The sequence below is a fragment of the Chrysochloris asiatica genome, unplaced genomic scaffold (assembly GCF_000296735.1).
Source record: "Chrysochloris asiatica unplaced genomic scaffold, ChrAsi1.0 scaffold00116, whole genome shotgun sequence".
NCBI lineage: Eukaryota > Metazoa > Chordata > Mammalia > Afrosoricida > Chrysochloridae > Chrysochloris > Chrysochloris asiatica.
The window spans coordinates 2,482,106-2,494,833 of NW_006408634.1; the positions used below are offsets into that span (position 1 = coordinate 2,482,106).

At 44.8% G+C, this 12,728-nt stretch overlaps 1 pseudogene; it reads left to right on the forward strand.

The window, feature by feature from the left end:
- Positions 1-8,291: 8,291 nt before the first annotated feature.
- The window catches only part of LOC102825392, a 42,884-nt pseudogene continuing 38,447 nt past the window's right edge, over positions 8,292-12,728 (forward strand).

Genomic DNA, 12,728 nt, shown 5'->3' on the forward strand with positions numbered 1-12,728 from the left:
TATATTAAACAAAAACATTTAAAGCAAAAATAAAAATGCTGCTATCAAGTTGATTCTGACTCATGTCAACCCAATAGGACACAGTAAACGACCCCATAGAATTACCCCAAGGCTGTAATCTTTATGGAAGACAATTGTCACATCTTTCTCCCACAGAGAGGCTGGTGGGTTCAAACTGCTGACCTTTCAGTTAGCAGCCAAAGGATTAGTCACTATGCCACCAAGGTTTCTTTAAAAAAAAAACCCACAGATATTACTTTTGATGGGGATGGAGAATTTGCTGTTCTTGGTCTAGGTCAATATTAACACATTCAATTCTCATTCAGACTACCCACAGCATAAACTGTGAAGAGTTTGTGTCCTATTATTACTCTAAATATTACTTGAAGTAACTGAAGAAATGAAAAATGAAGTACCTTGCTCACTGTCAACCAGCTGTATTGGGACTGAAGACCATATGGGGGCGCCAGATTCCGTCTCTGAACCCAGGAAAGGCTGCCTCCCACTGGGCTGAGGAGTTCCCATCCTGGTACAAAGAGGGTGAAGGCTGGGCTTTCTCCTCCATTTTGATTTAGACTGAGTTTTCATTTTCTATATGTTCTCAAGTTAAATTTCCTTCAGAGAATTGCTTCCCAACCCTATAGTTTTTATCTTTGCTTTTTGGTTAAATTTTATTCAGTTTCTCTGTTTCAAGTGCAATTCTTCCTTTCTCTCTCTCTCTCTCCCTCTCTCTCCATCTCTCTCATACACACACACACACACACACACACACACACACACAGTTATTTTTGAACTACTAGATGTGTGTACTCTATTCATCTCACATACACACACAAATAGTTATTTTTGACTCCACGGCACTTAACAACAACAACAGATGTGTGTATTGTCCCTTCGATCTTGGTTGTTCGACTCTGACTCAGAGGAGAAGAGGGTAGGTAACTTGACTCTTTAGCAAAAACACTTGAGTTGAAAGCCCACTGTTCAAATAGAGAAGATTCTGTGAATTGCTTTACCCCCCTCAAGAGTATGACTAGTCGGGTCACAAGCGTCTGGTCCACATGTAAAGAAAACTCCACTTCTTTCAGTAAATGCAAACATCAAGGTGTAGATGTAGGAGGAATGAAAAATAACAAAAAACAATGATTTATCTCTTGCAAGATTGGTGGGAACAAAAAGGCAGATCGAGTCACCCTTCATGTTTGGAACTGAACTTACCTTCATGGCTCAATTTTCAGGCAAGCAGTAAATAGGCCTAGAGAGGGGACAATACAGTGACATACACACATCATAGAATGATCAGCATTCAAGACAAAAAGGGCAGCATTTACCTAAGGACAAAAGTCAGAGAGGTTGGGCAAGAGGAAACCCAGGGAGGACGTGAGATAGTGTTATTGTATGTAGGAGGTCTCACTCATTGAAATGAAACAAAGTGTATGACATGTTGAATGCAAACCTGATGATTTTCTCTGGGAACCTCCACTCCATCCACAGTAAACAGTTTAAGAAAAGAAAGAAAGGGAGAGAGAAAGACAACAGAAAATCAGACACAAGGGGCTAGGTTTTTCTTCTTGACCTTCCAACCTGCCCAAAACCCATCAACCACTGAGTAAATTCTTATGCATAACCATCCGTGTAACGGAGTAGAATTGCCCCAGAGGGTTTCGAAGGCTGTAATCTTTACGGGATCAGACTGCCACATCATTCCCCTTCAGAGACACTGAGGGGTCCGAGGGGTTTGGGGTTAGCAGCCAAGTGCTTAGCCAGTGTACCATCAGAGACCTATCCAACACGTCCACAGCAGGGGCCAAAATTGAAGGGAAAACAGATCTACCAACTTTCCTGTCTGGAGATTATTCTTTTTCGTGCTCTTCATGGAGTCTCCTCTCTTATGCTTGCCTCTGCCCATTCTGTCTCCACTACAGGTGGATTTAAAGCACACAAATATGATTATTTCCAGTTCCAACTTGAAGCTCTTCAATATTTTTACTTTCCAGTCAAATAAGAGTCCTTATAAAGAACATTGAAGCTTACCCACTGGTCCCATGGGTCTGTCTCTCTTGCATCAACAGTTTTTGATGAAACAGATCCAGGAACTCCCCTCCTCCAGCTTCGGACCACCTCCAACCTCCTCTTTAGGTGCAATCTTTTGAGGGTTAAAAAAAAATGTTCTGGGATTAGATCGTGGTGATGGTTGCAGAGCGTGATGAATATACTGAAAGCCACTGAATTGTACAAATTAAAATGGTGGGTTTCTTGTTGTTGTGAAGTGCCATCAAGTTGATTCTGACCCACAGTGACACTGTATAGGGTTTCCAAGGAGCAACTGGTGAGCTTGAACTGCTGACCTTGCAGTTCAAACGGCTTTGCAGCCTGGCACATTAACCCACAGCACCACACCAGGACTTGTTAGGTAGATTAAAATCAGAAAACCAAAACTGGAGACCCACAACGCAGGTGGCACAGACACGGATATCTGCCCATACTGGAGTGGATATTTTCTTGCTCATTTCCTAGAGAAGGGAGATGAATTCTGGCCATAGCCAGAGGCCAGTGAGGAGAGAGATTCCAGTCCATTTATCAACAGGCAGAACTTCCATGTCACACTAGAATTTTGTGTCACTGTAGGGTCTTCACCTTCATTTCCATGCAGGTGTGAAGGGTGTGGCCCACCCAGCCTTGATCTCGGTTTACTTTTATGACTCCCATTTCCTTTTTCAGCATCTCTTGAATGTGGCCACATACTTGTGTTTTGACCAATGTTTACCACAGCTTTGGTATGTGTTTGGAGCAGAAATTATCTGTGAGGTGTGACTCGAATCAGCTCCATGATGTGAACTCTGACACCATCATCACCTCATTGTCTCCTCCATGTCACCTGCCCCATTTTGAGCCACTCCATCGTAGAGGTCTAGTCTGAAATCTGTCTACTATAGGTGATCCTGCTGGTATTTACAATACTGATGACACGGTTTCAGAATCACAACAACACGCAAATCACCACAGTATGACAAACTGACTGAAGACCAGAAGGCTTGTGGGATGCCATAAGAACACCACACAGGAAGAAAGCAAATAGTCATTAAGAAGACAAGAAGGAAGGAAAGACCAACATGGATGTCAGAAGAGACTCTAAAACTTGTTTTCCAGTGTAAAGCTACTAAAACAAATGGAAGAAATGAGGAGGCAAATGAACTGAACAGAATTTTTCGAAGGGAAGCTAAGAAGACAAAGTCAAATACTACAATGAAACGTGCACATACCTGGAGTTAGAAAACCAAAAGGGAAGAATGCACTCAGCATTTCTCAAGCTAAGAGAACTGAAGAAAAAATTCAATCCTCAACTTGTAATATTGAAGAATTCAAAGCCTTCAGTATGGATTACATCTCAACGTAAAGAAAACAAAAATCCTCACCACTGGACCAATAAACAACATTCTTATCAACAGAGAAAAGATTGAAGTTGTTAAGGACTTCATTATTCTTGGATCAACTATCAACACTCACGGAAGCAGCACTCAAGAAATCAAACAACATATTGCATTAGGCAAATCTGCTGCACAAGACCTTTTTAAAGTGTTGAAGAGCAAAGATGTCAGCTTGAGGACTAAGGTGTGACTGACTCAAGCCATGGTATTTTCAAATAACCTCATATGGATACGAAAGCTGCACAGTGAATAAGGAAAACCATAGAAGAATTGATGCCTTTGAGTTATGGTGTTGGAGGATATTGAAAGTGCCAGGGACTGCCAAAAAGAACCAATAGATCTGTTTTGGAAGAAGTGCAGCCAGAGTGCTCCTTTGAGGCCAAGATGGCCAAACTACATCTCTCATACTTCGGACATATTGTCAGGAGGGAGCAGTTGCTGGAGAAGGATATCATGTTTGGTAAGGTGGAGGGTCAGAGAAAAAGAGGAAGACCCCCAATGAGATATACTGGCCAAGTGGCAACGTCAATGAACTCAAGCGTGGCAACAATAATGAGGTTGGCCCAGGATTGGGCAGTGTTTCCTTCTGCTGTGCATAAGGTTGCTATGGGTCGGTACCGACTCAATGGCACCTAACAACAACAACAATGGGCAAAATATTGAATGATGCAGAAATCATCAAAAGAAGATGGAAGGAATACACAGAGTCATTATTCCAAAAAGAAATGGTTGATCTTTAACCATTTCAAGAGCTAGCACAGTATCAAGATCCAATGGTACAGAAGGAAGCAGTCCAACGTGCTGAAGGCATTGGCAAAGACCAAGGCTCTGGGAATTGATGGAATACAAATTGAAATCTTTCAACAACTGATGGGGTGTTGGAGGCACTCACTCATCTATGCCAAGAAATTTGGAAGACAGCTACCTGGCCAACTGATTGGAAGAGATCCATATTTGTGCCCATTCCAAGGAGAGGTGACTCAGTGGAATTCAGAAATCATCATTATCACATGCATGTAAAATTTTGCTAAAGATAATCCAAAAACGGTGCAACAGTACATTATCAGGAAACTGCCAGAGATTCAAGCTGGATTCAGATGAGAATGTGGAATAAGGAATATCATCATTGACGTCAGATGAATCTTGGCTGAAAGCAGAGAACACCAGAAAGATGTTTACCTGTGCTTTATAAACTAAGCAAAGGCTGTCAGTTGTGTGGATCATGACAAGCTATGGACAACATTGTGGAGAATGAGTATTCCAGAACACTTCATTGTGCTCATGAGGAACCTATATACATAGACCAAGAGGCAGTTGTTTGAACAGAACAAAGGAACACCGAATGGTTTAAAATTAGGAAAGGTATGCACCCGGGGTATACCCTTTCACCATACTTATTCACTCTGTATGCTGAATAAATAATCTGAGAAGCTGGATTATATGAAGAAGAATATGGCATCAGGATTGGAGGTTGACTCATTAACAACCTGTGATGAGCAGATGATACAACCTTGCTTGTGGAAAGTGAAGTGGACTTAAAATACTTACTCATGGGTTGCACCTCAATATAAAGAAAACAAAAATCCTCACCACTGGACCAATATATAACATCAAGATAAATGGAGAAAAGATTGAAGTTGTCAAAGACTTCATTTTGCTGGGATCAACCATCAACACTCATGAAAGCAACAGTCAAGAAATCAAATGACATACTGCATTAGGCAAATCTACTGCATAAGACCTCTTCAAAGTGTTGAAGAGCAAAGATGTCAGTTGAGGACTAAGGTGCACCTGACCCAACCGTGGTATTATCAATAACCTCATATGCATGTAAAAATTGGACAGTGAATAAGGAAGCTCATAGAAGAATTAATGCATTTGAATTATGGTGTTGGAGGAGAATATTAAATCTATCATGGACTGATCCAAAACTAGACACATCTGTGTTGGAAGAAGTCTGGCCAGAATGTTCCTTAGAATCCAGGATGGCCAGACTTCATGTCTCATACTTAGGACTCATTATCAGAAAGGACAAGTCTATGGAGAAGGGCATCATGCTTGGTACAGTGGAGAGTCAGAAGAGGAGAGGAAGATCCCCAATGAGATGGATCAGTACACTGGCAGCAGCAATGGGTTCAAGCGTAGCAATGACTGTGAAATTCGCGCAGGACTGAAGAGTGTTTTGTTCTGTTGGGCATAAGGTCACTATAAGTCAGTACCAACTTGATGGTACCTACCAACAACAACAACATATCAGAAGCATCCTGGGTTCCTCACAAAGACAGCGAGAGCAGAGGTAATTATCACCTTACTTGTAGGAAGAAAATGCATACCAGAAAGGGAAGCTCACCCACTCAGCATCAACAACGACTTATGTTACAGTCATGTCTCTAATTAAAATCTCCGTGTATCATTCAGCCAGTGCTCCTGCCTAGTCCCTGAAGAGAGGATTCACGGTATGTTTCAGGGAGGAAGGGAAACTGAGGAGCAGAAGTGACTCAGAGGTTTCCAAGGAGGATGAAAAGAAATATGGTGCTATTTATAGAAACAGGGAAGTCAGTGAGAAGAAGTGTTTAGGAGAAAGAAAACCCACAATCCCGGACAAGGAAGAGTGGTTTTATTTTCTTCTGTGAGTTGGTGAAGAATCTTCAAAGTATCTCCTTCTATTCCCTACTCTGCCTGGAATTCTCATCTCTCTCTGATGACCCTTTTTTGCTTCCAGGCAACTAAGGCATTAAATAAGTCCATTCTCAACTTTCTACTACTTCATACCCAAACACCAAATCCGAACACTTCTTTCTCCTGATCCTCTTTTATGTCCTCCATCCATCTCAGCTCAAGCCATCTTGTTTGTGTCATCAACCTGGTCCTCCTCCCCTCCAAGGATTATCCCCCTCAAAGTAGAGTTGACATTCATGATGTGGATGTAGTAAAGCTTTCAGGATCTTCATTTGCTGGGGGGGCACAAGTCAAAATGAGAAGAAATAACTGCAAATATCCATTAATACTTGTAGGAATTTAAAAATTTGGACGATGGCTAACTGGCCAACTGATTGGTAGAGATTCATATTTGTGTCCATTCCAAAGAAAGGCGACCCAGCGAAATGTGAAAATCACCTAACAATATCAGTGATATCACATGCAAGTAAAATTTTGCTGAAGCTAATTGGAAAACATTTGCCACAGTACATTGACAGAGAGCTGTCAGAAGTTCAAGCTGGATTCACAAGATATAAATGCTGATGTCAGCTGGATCTTGGCTGAAAACAGAGAATATGCAAAGGTATGCTACTTTGTGGATCATAAGAAACTCTGGATAACATTTCAAGGAATGGGAATTCCAGAACATTTAATTGTGCTCACGAGGAACCTGTATGTAAAGCAAGAGGAGTTGTTAGAACAGAACAGGGAGAACCGGAATGGTTTAAAATGAGGAAAGGTGTGTGGTGGGGTTGCATTCTTTCACCATACTTATTCAATCTGTATACTGAGAAAATCATCCGAGAAACTGGATTATATGAAGTCCATGGAATCAAGATGGAAGGAACACTCAATAACAATTTGTGATATGCAGATGACACAACACTGCTTGCTGGAAGGGAAGAGAACTTAAAATACTTTCTGATGAAGATCAAAGACTACAGCCTTAAATATGGAGTGCCCCTCAATGTAAAGAAAATGAAAATCCTCACTACTAGACCAATAAATTTGTTTTTGTTGTTAAGTGCTGTTGAGTCGGTTCCGACCCATAGCGACCCTGTACAGGGTTTCCGAGGCTGTAAATCTTTACGGGAGCAGAACGCCTCATCTTTCTCCTGCCGAGGGGCTGGTAGTTTCGAACTGCTGGCCTTAAACTTTGCAGCCTGATTCGTAACCACTACGCTACCAGAGCTCCTTAGATAAATAAATAGCATCCTGATAAAGGGAGAAAAGCGTGAAGTTATTTAAATACTTCATTTTGCTTGGATCCACAATCAACACTCATGGAAGGAGCAATCAAATCAAATGAAATATTGAATTAGGTAAATCTGCTGCAAAAGATCTCTTTAAAGTTGGATAATGAATAAGGAAGACTGTAGAGGAATTGTACATTTGAATTATGGTGTTTGTGCAGAATACCAAGGACTGCAGAAGAACAAACAAATCTGTCTTGGAAGAAGTACAGCCAGAATGCTCCTTAGAAGCCCACATGCTGAGACATTATCTCTCATACTTTGGACATGTTGTCGGGAGGGATTAGTCCCTGGAGAAGGACATCATGCTTGGTAAAGTGGAGCGTCCGTGAAAAAGAGAAAGACCCTCCAAGGAGATGGATTGACACATCGGCAACAACAATGGGTTCAAACACACCAACAATTGAGAAGATGGTACAGGATGGGGCCATAGTCTGTTCTACTGTTCATAGGGTCACTATGAGTCAGAATAGACTCGACAGCACCTGACAACAATATCCCCTCATGCTACTTGAACGACTGCCTGGATCCATGAGCACGATTAAGTGTTCTAGAATTCTCATTCTTCCCATTGTTGTCTATAATTTGCTATGATTCACAGTCAGTAAAACACAAGTAATCATCTTTCTGGTATTCACAGCTGATGTCTGACATCAACAATGATATCCCTCATTCCGTATCCTTTGCTGACTGCAGCTGGACTTTCAGACAGCTCCCTGTGGAGATGCTCTTGCAACCATTGTTCAATGATCTTCAGCTACATTTGACTTATGTGTGATATGATTTTGTTTGATGATTTCCACAGATTTGAACATGGCAAACTCCTTTCTAGCCTCTCAGAGCTTCTAAGCTGAAAACCTAGAAGTCTTCCTGACTTTTCCACCTCAATATAAAATGCATTTGTGTCATAATGTTTGTGTAAGTATTACATGAGAAATCTAAGTGAACCACTTTGAATATGAATCAACATATGATCTAGGGGGTTAGATTAATGTTGGAGCTTTATTATTGCTTATTATGAATACACAAGCCATGGTATTTTCAACAACCTCATATACATGCAAAAGCTAGACAGTGAATAAGGAAGACAGTAGAATTGATGCTTTTGAGTTATGGTGTTGGAGGAGAATATTGAAAGTGCCATGGGCTGCCTAAAGAACCAACAGATCTATGTTGGAAGAAGTGCAGCCAAAATGCTCCTTGGAAGCCAGGATGGCCAAACTTTGTCTCTCATACTTCGGACATAGTGTCAAGAGGGACCAGTCGCTGGAGAAGTCTATAATGTTTGTAAGGGTCAGAGAAAAAGAGGAAGACCCCCAGCGAGATGGATTGGCAAAGTGGTAGCATCTGTGGGCTCAAGCATGGCAATAATTGTGAGGTTGGCCCAGGATCAGGCAGTGTTTCCTTCTGCTGTGCATAAGATCGCTATGAGTCAGTACCGACTCGATGGCACCTAACAACAACAACAATGACATTATGAATACCCCTCCTAAATTCTGTTCTATGCAGAAATGTATTTATACTTTCCCTTCCCTAAAACTTTTCTATTGCCTTAAAGATAAAATCCAAAATGCCTACAGGATACACAAGATGGTTTGTGACCAGGTTCCAATTTTCCCTAATCTCAGTTCTTAGAGGAGCTCAAGTTCTTTCTGGGTCAGTATGTCCTCACCTCATCTCTCTGTGCTAATCTATACACATGCCGTGATCTCTCCATTTTACAGAAGGCTCTCCTTACTCCCCTGGTCCAGATTGCATGATGTCCACCTGTTATTGATTTGTTGACCCTTGCTCTGCTCCTTTCCTAAAACGTACCCAAAATGCAGTTGAATAATCCATTGTTGAAATCTCTGTAATGCATGTTTTCTGTTAATCTCAGCTCTATGCATCCAGGAAGGCATCTGTCAGCTTTGCCTTTTAAGTACATGTACCTGGCACTATGGTAGATGCTCAGCAAACATTTGTTGTTGCCTGGTTGACACGAGGAAGGATGAAATTTACATTTACAGAAGCTCAGGAAAGGGAAGTGACTTGCGCCACTTCATTCAGCTTCTATAAAAGGCAAACTCCAAACTGGAACTGAAACTAGTTGGCTCCTAAACCCCTGATTCTTGTGTTCTAGAATGACGGTCACTCTCTGAGTCAGAGATGGAGGTAGGTTATGTAGGCAGAGCATTCGGGGTCAGTGAATCCAAAAGCTTCACAACAAAAGAAGTCTTAGTTCTGGGCTGGGAGGTACCAGGCCCTGTTTCCTGTGGAACCCGAGTGAGTACTCCTCTCATGGGGGTATCTACAGATACTAAGGTTCTTCCAGCTCCAACCCCCATGTGTGGTCACAACCCAGTGAGTCACTGGATCTCCTGGTCAGAGGTGAGGGAGGCCCTGCCTGGCCTCATGGCTTTCCCAGCATCAATGACTGACCTAAGCCATGTGCCCAGGAGAGCCCTGCAGGTGAGGGAGAGGTTAGGGATGGTGCCCTCCTGGGGCAGACCATGTGGCCTCACTGCAGCTCCCCATTTCAAAGCCATGGTCACTAGTTAGTATGAGTCCTGTGCACAGTGGGGAGTGCGGTCCTTCAATGCCACCTTCTCCTCCTCTCCAGGGGTGCACACGAAGCCCTCCCTCTCAGCACACCCGGGCGCCCTGGTGCTGCTTGGAGCCAGCCTGACCCTGCAGTGTGGCTCAGAGGCCAGACTTGACAGGTTTGCTCTGACCAAGAATGAGCAGCTCTCACGTCCCAGGAACCTGGGTGCTCAGCGCAGTCCCAACTTCACCCTGAGCCCTGTGCAGGATACCCACAGGGACCAGTATAGGTGTTACAATGGATACAATCTCTCCTACAAGTGGTCAGCCCCCAGTGACTCCCTGGGCATCCTGGTGGCAGGTTGGAGCCCCTGCATAGCCTTACATCTCCACTTGGTCTCCCCTAGTGGACATGGGGTCAGGGACATAGGATCCCCCAGCAGAGTTGAGATGGCGGTTTTAGTCCAGGAAGAGGGAGTGAGAGAGTGGGAAATATGGGGTAAGAGAGGCCCCACAGAGAAACAGAGGTATGAAACAGGGCTCCCAACAGAGCACCCCTGAAGAGGAGACAGTGGTCAGCTCAAGGGAGGTGGGGACAGCTGGTTCCCTGAACACCCTGGTCTCCTTCTCTCACAGGGGCCTATGGGAAACCCTCCCTCTCAGCCCATCCGGGCTCCTCGGTGACCTCGGGGAAGAATGTGATGCTGCCTTGTCACTCAGCCCTCTGGACTAACACATTCCATCTGTTCAAGGAGGGCTCTGTTACCCCTCCACAGCACCTTCATAGGCAGGACAATCCTGGGCCCTTTCAGGCCACGCTCATCCTGGGACCTGTGACATCCACCCAGGAGGGCAGCGACAGGTGTTACACTTCACACAGCACCTCCCCCTACCTGTTATCACAGCCCAGTGACCCCCTGGAGCTGGTGGTCTCAGGTAAGGAACCTCTGACCCTGTACCTGTCCTCTCTGGATCCTAATAGTTCAGGGCCCTGTCCCCAGGGAAATCCAGGTCTGAGGTGTGAGGGAGGGGAGCACTAAAGGAGGGTTCCTCAGATGGAGCTAGTTCTCATGTGAGTCAGGGCAACTCCACACCTGCCTCATCCTAAGCCTGGTGGGTGGTGGGGGGCTGGACAGGATCAAAGGTCACCAAGAGGAAAGGCCAGAGGCACCCTAATTCTCATCTTCCCTATATCCTGTCATCCAGAGACCACAGCACAAGCTGATGAGTAACGGAGAACTCATTCCCCGGGAACCCCATGTTCACCCTGTCTCCAGCTCATATTGTGACTTGGAAATTGGGAGATGGGCAGAGATGAGGGCAGTGATACCAGGCTCCAGGGCTTCTGTAACTGGGGCCAAATGAGGGCTGGGGCAGTCACAGCAGAGGGATGTGAGGGGGTCCAACCTGGTGTAAGAAGAGCACACTGAAGCCCCTCACCCTGTCCCACTCCCCAGGAGGATCCAAGGATCAGCAGCGCACTCCTGTGGAATCAGAGCCACCGAGCAGTAAGTGAGGGTCTCTCTTTTTGGAGGGAAGGTGGGAGAGTGTGAGTTCTGTGCTGACATATCCACTTCTTGAAATGGTGGCTTACAAGAGGCCCTTCCTTTTTCTCCCTGGGATTCATGTCACCACTTGGAGTGGAAGCAGCCCAGTGAACACCTGTGGGGGAGGGACAAGGACAGGACCCTGGTATCTGTGGTCTTCACAGACTGAGCGGCACCCCACCACCACCACCACCACCAGGAAGCATCTGTGGCATTAGGGAAACAGGGCTTAGAAGTCCCATTCCATAGCCCCTGAGTTCAAATCCCAGCTCTGCCACCTCCCAGTGGGGCAAGTCACTGTCTGTAGACCAGGCCCCACCATCTCCCTCGGGGCTGCTGTGGGATATATGGGGATCACCACACTGAGAGGCCAGACGTTACCTGACACAGCGCTCAGTAAGAGGGTCCACCCTTCACCCTCCTCCACACACAGACCATGTCCACAGAAGCCCCATGGGAGGGTTTCAGGGAACAAAGCCAAGCTGGGCTAGGAGTGGGTGGGGACTAGGATTTGGAGGACAGGTTTCTCTTCTGGTGTCCCACCTTTGAGGGAGGGGAAGGTACAGGGACAGTATGAGTAAAAAGCTGCCACTGTGCCAATCCATCTCACTGGGGGTCTTCCTTTTTTTCTCCAACCCTCCACTGTACCAAACATGATATCCTTCTCCAGGGTCTGGTCCCTCCTGATAATAAGTCCAAAGTATGAAAGACAAAGTCTGACCATGTCTCAAGGCCAGCAGTTGAAACCTACTAGTTTCTCCTTGGAAACTGTATACAGGGTTGCTATGAGTAAGAACTGACTCCACAGTACTTAACAACAGCAAACTTATAAAGGGTATATTTAGGGTAAGAGACTGGAGGAACCTAAGACTACAACCCTCAGCCACTCTTCAGGTCCAAAATGCACCCTCATGGCCCAATTTTCGAGTTGGTTCCTAATAACAGCAGCCAAGTATAGGGTTCTGGGAGCAATTGGTGAATTTGAACCACCTACCTTGTGATTCAAACTGACCTCGAGGTTCTGTGCTTGTCCTCCAGCACTACACCACGACTCCATGTGGGATAGACGCTGCTCTCTGCCCACACTGAGGTGAATGTATTTGACCCATACATTAGGGAAGAGAGCTGAATTCTGCCCATGACCTGAGGCCAGTGAGCAGAGAATTGGCAGTTCCCATTCACCAACAGGCAGGAGGGTACTAGATTCCAGCTTCAAACGAGGGATCCACTATCACCCGTGGGGCTTCCCTTCCCCTCTCCACAGTCACAGAAAATCA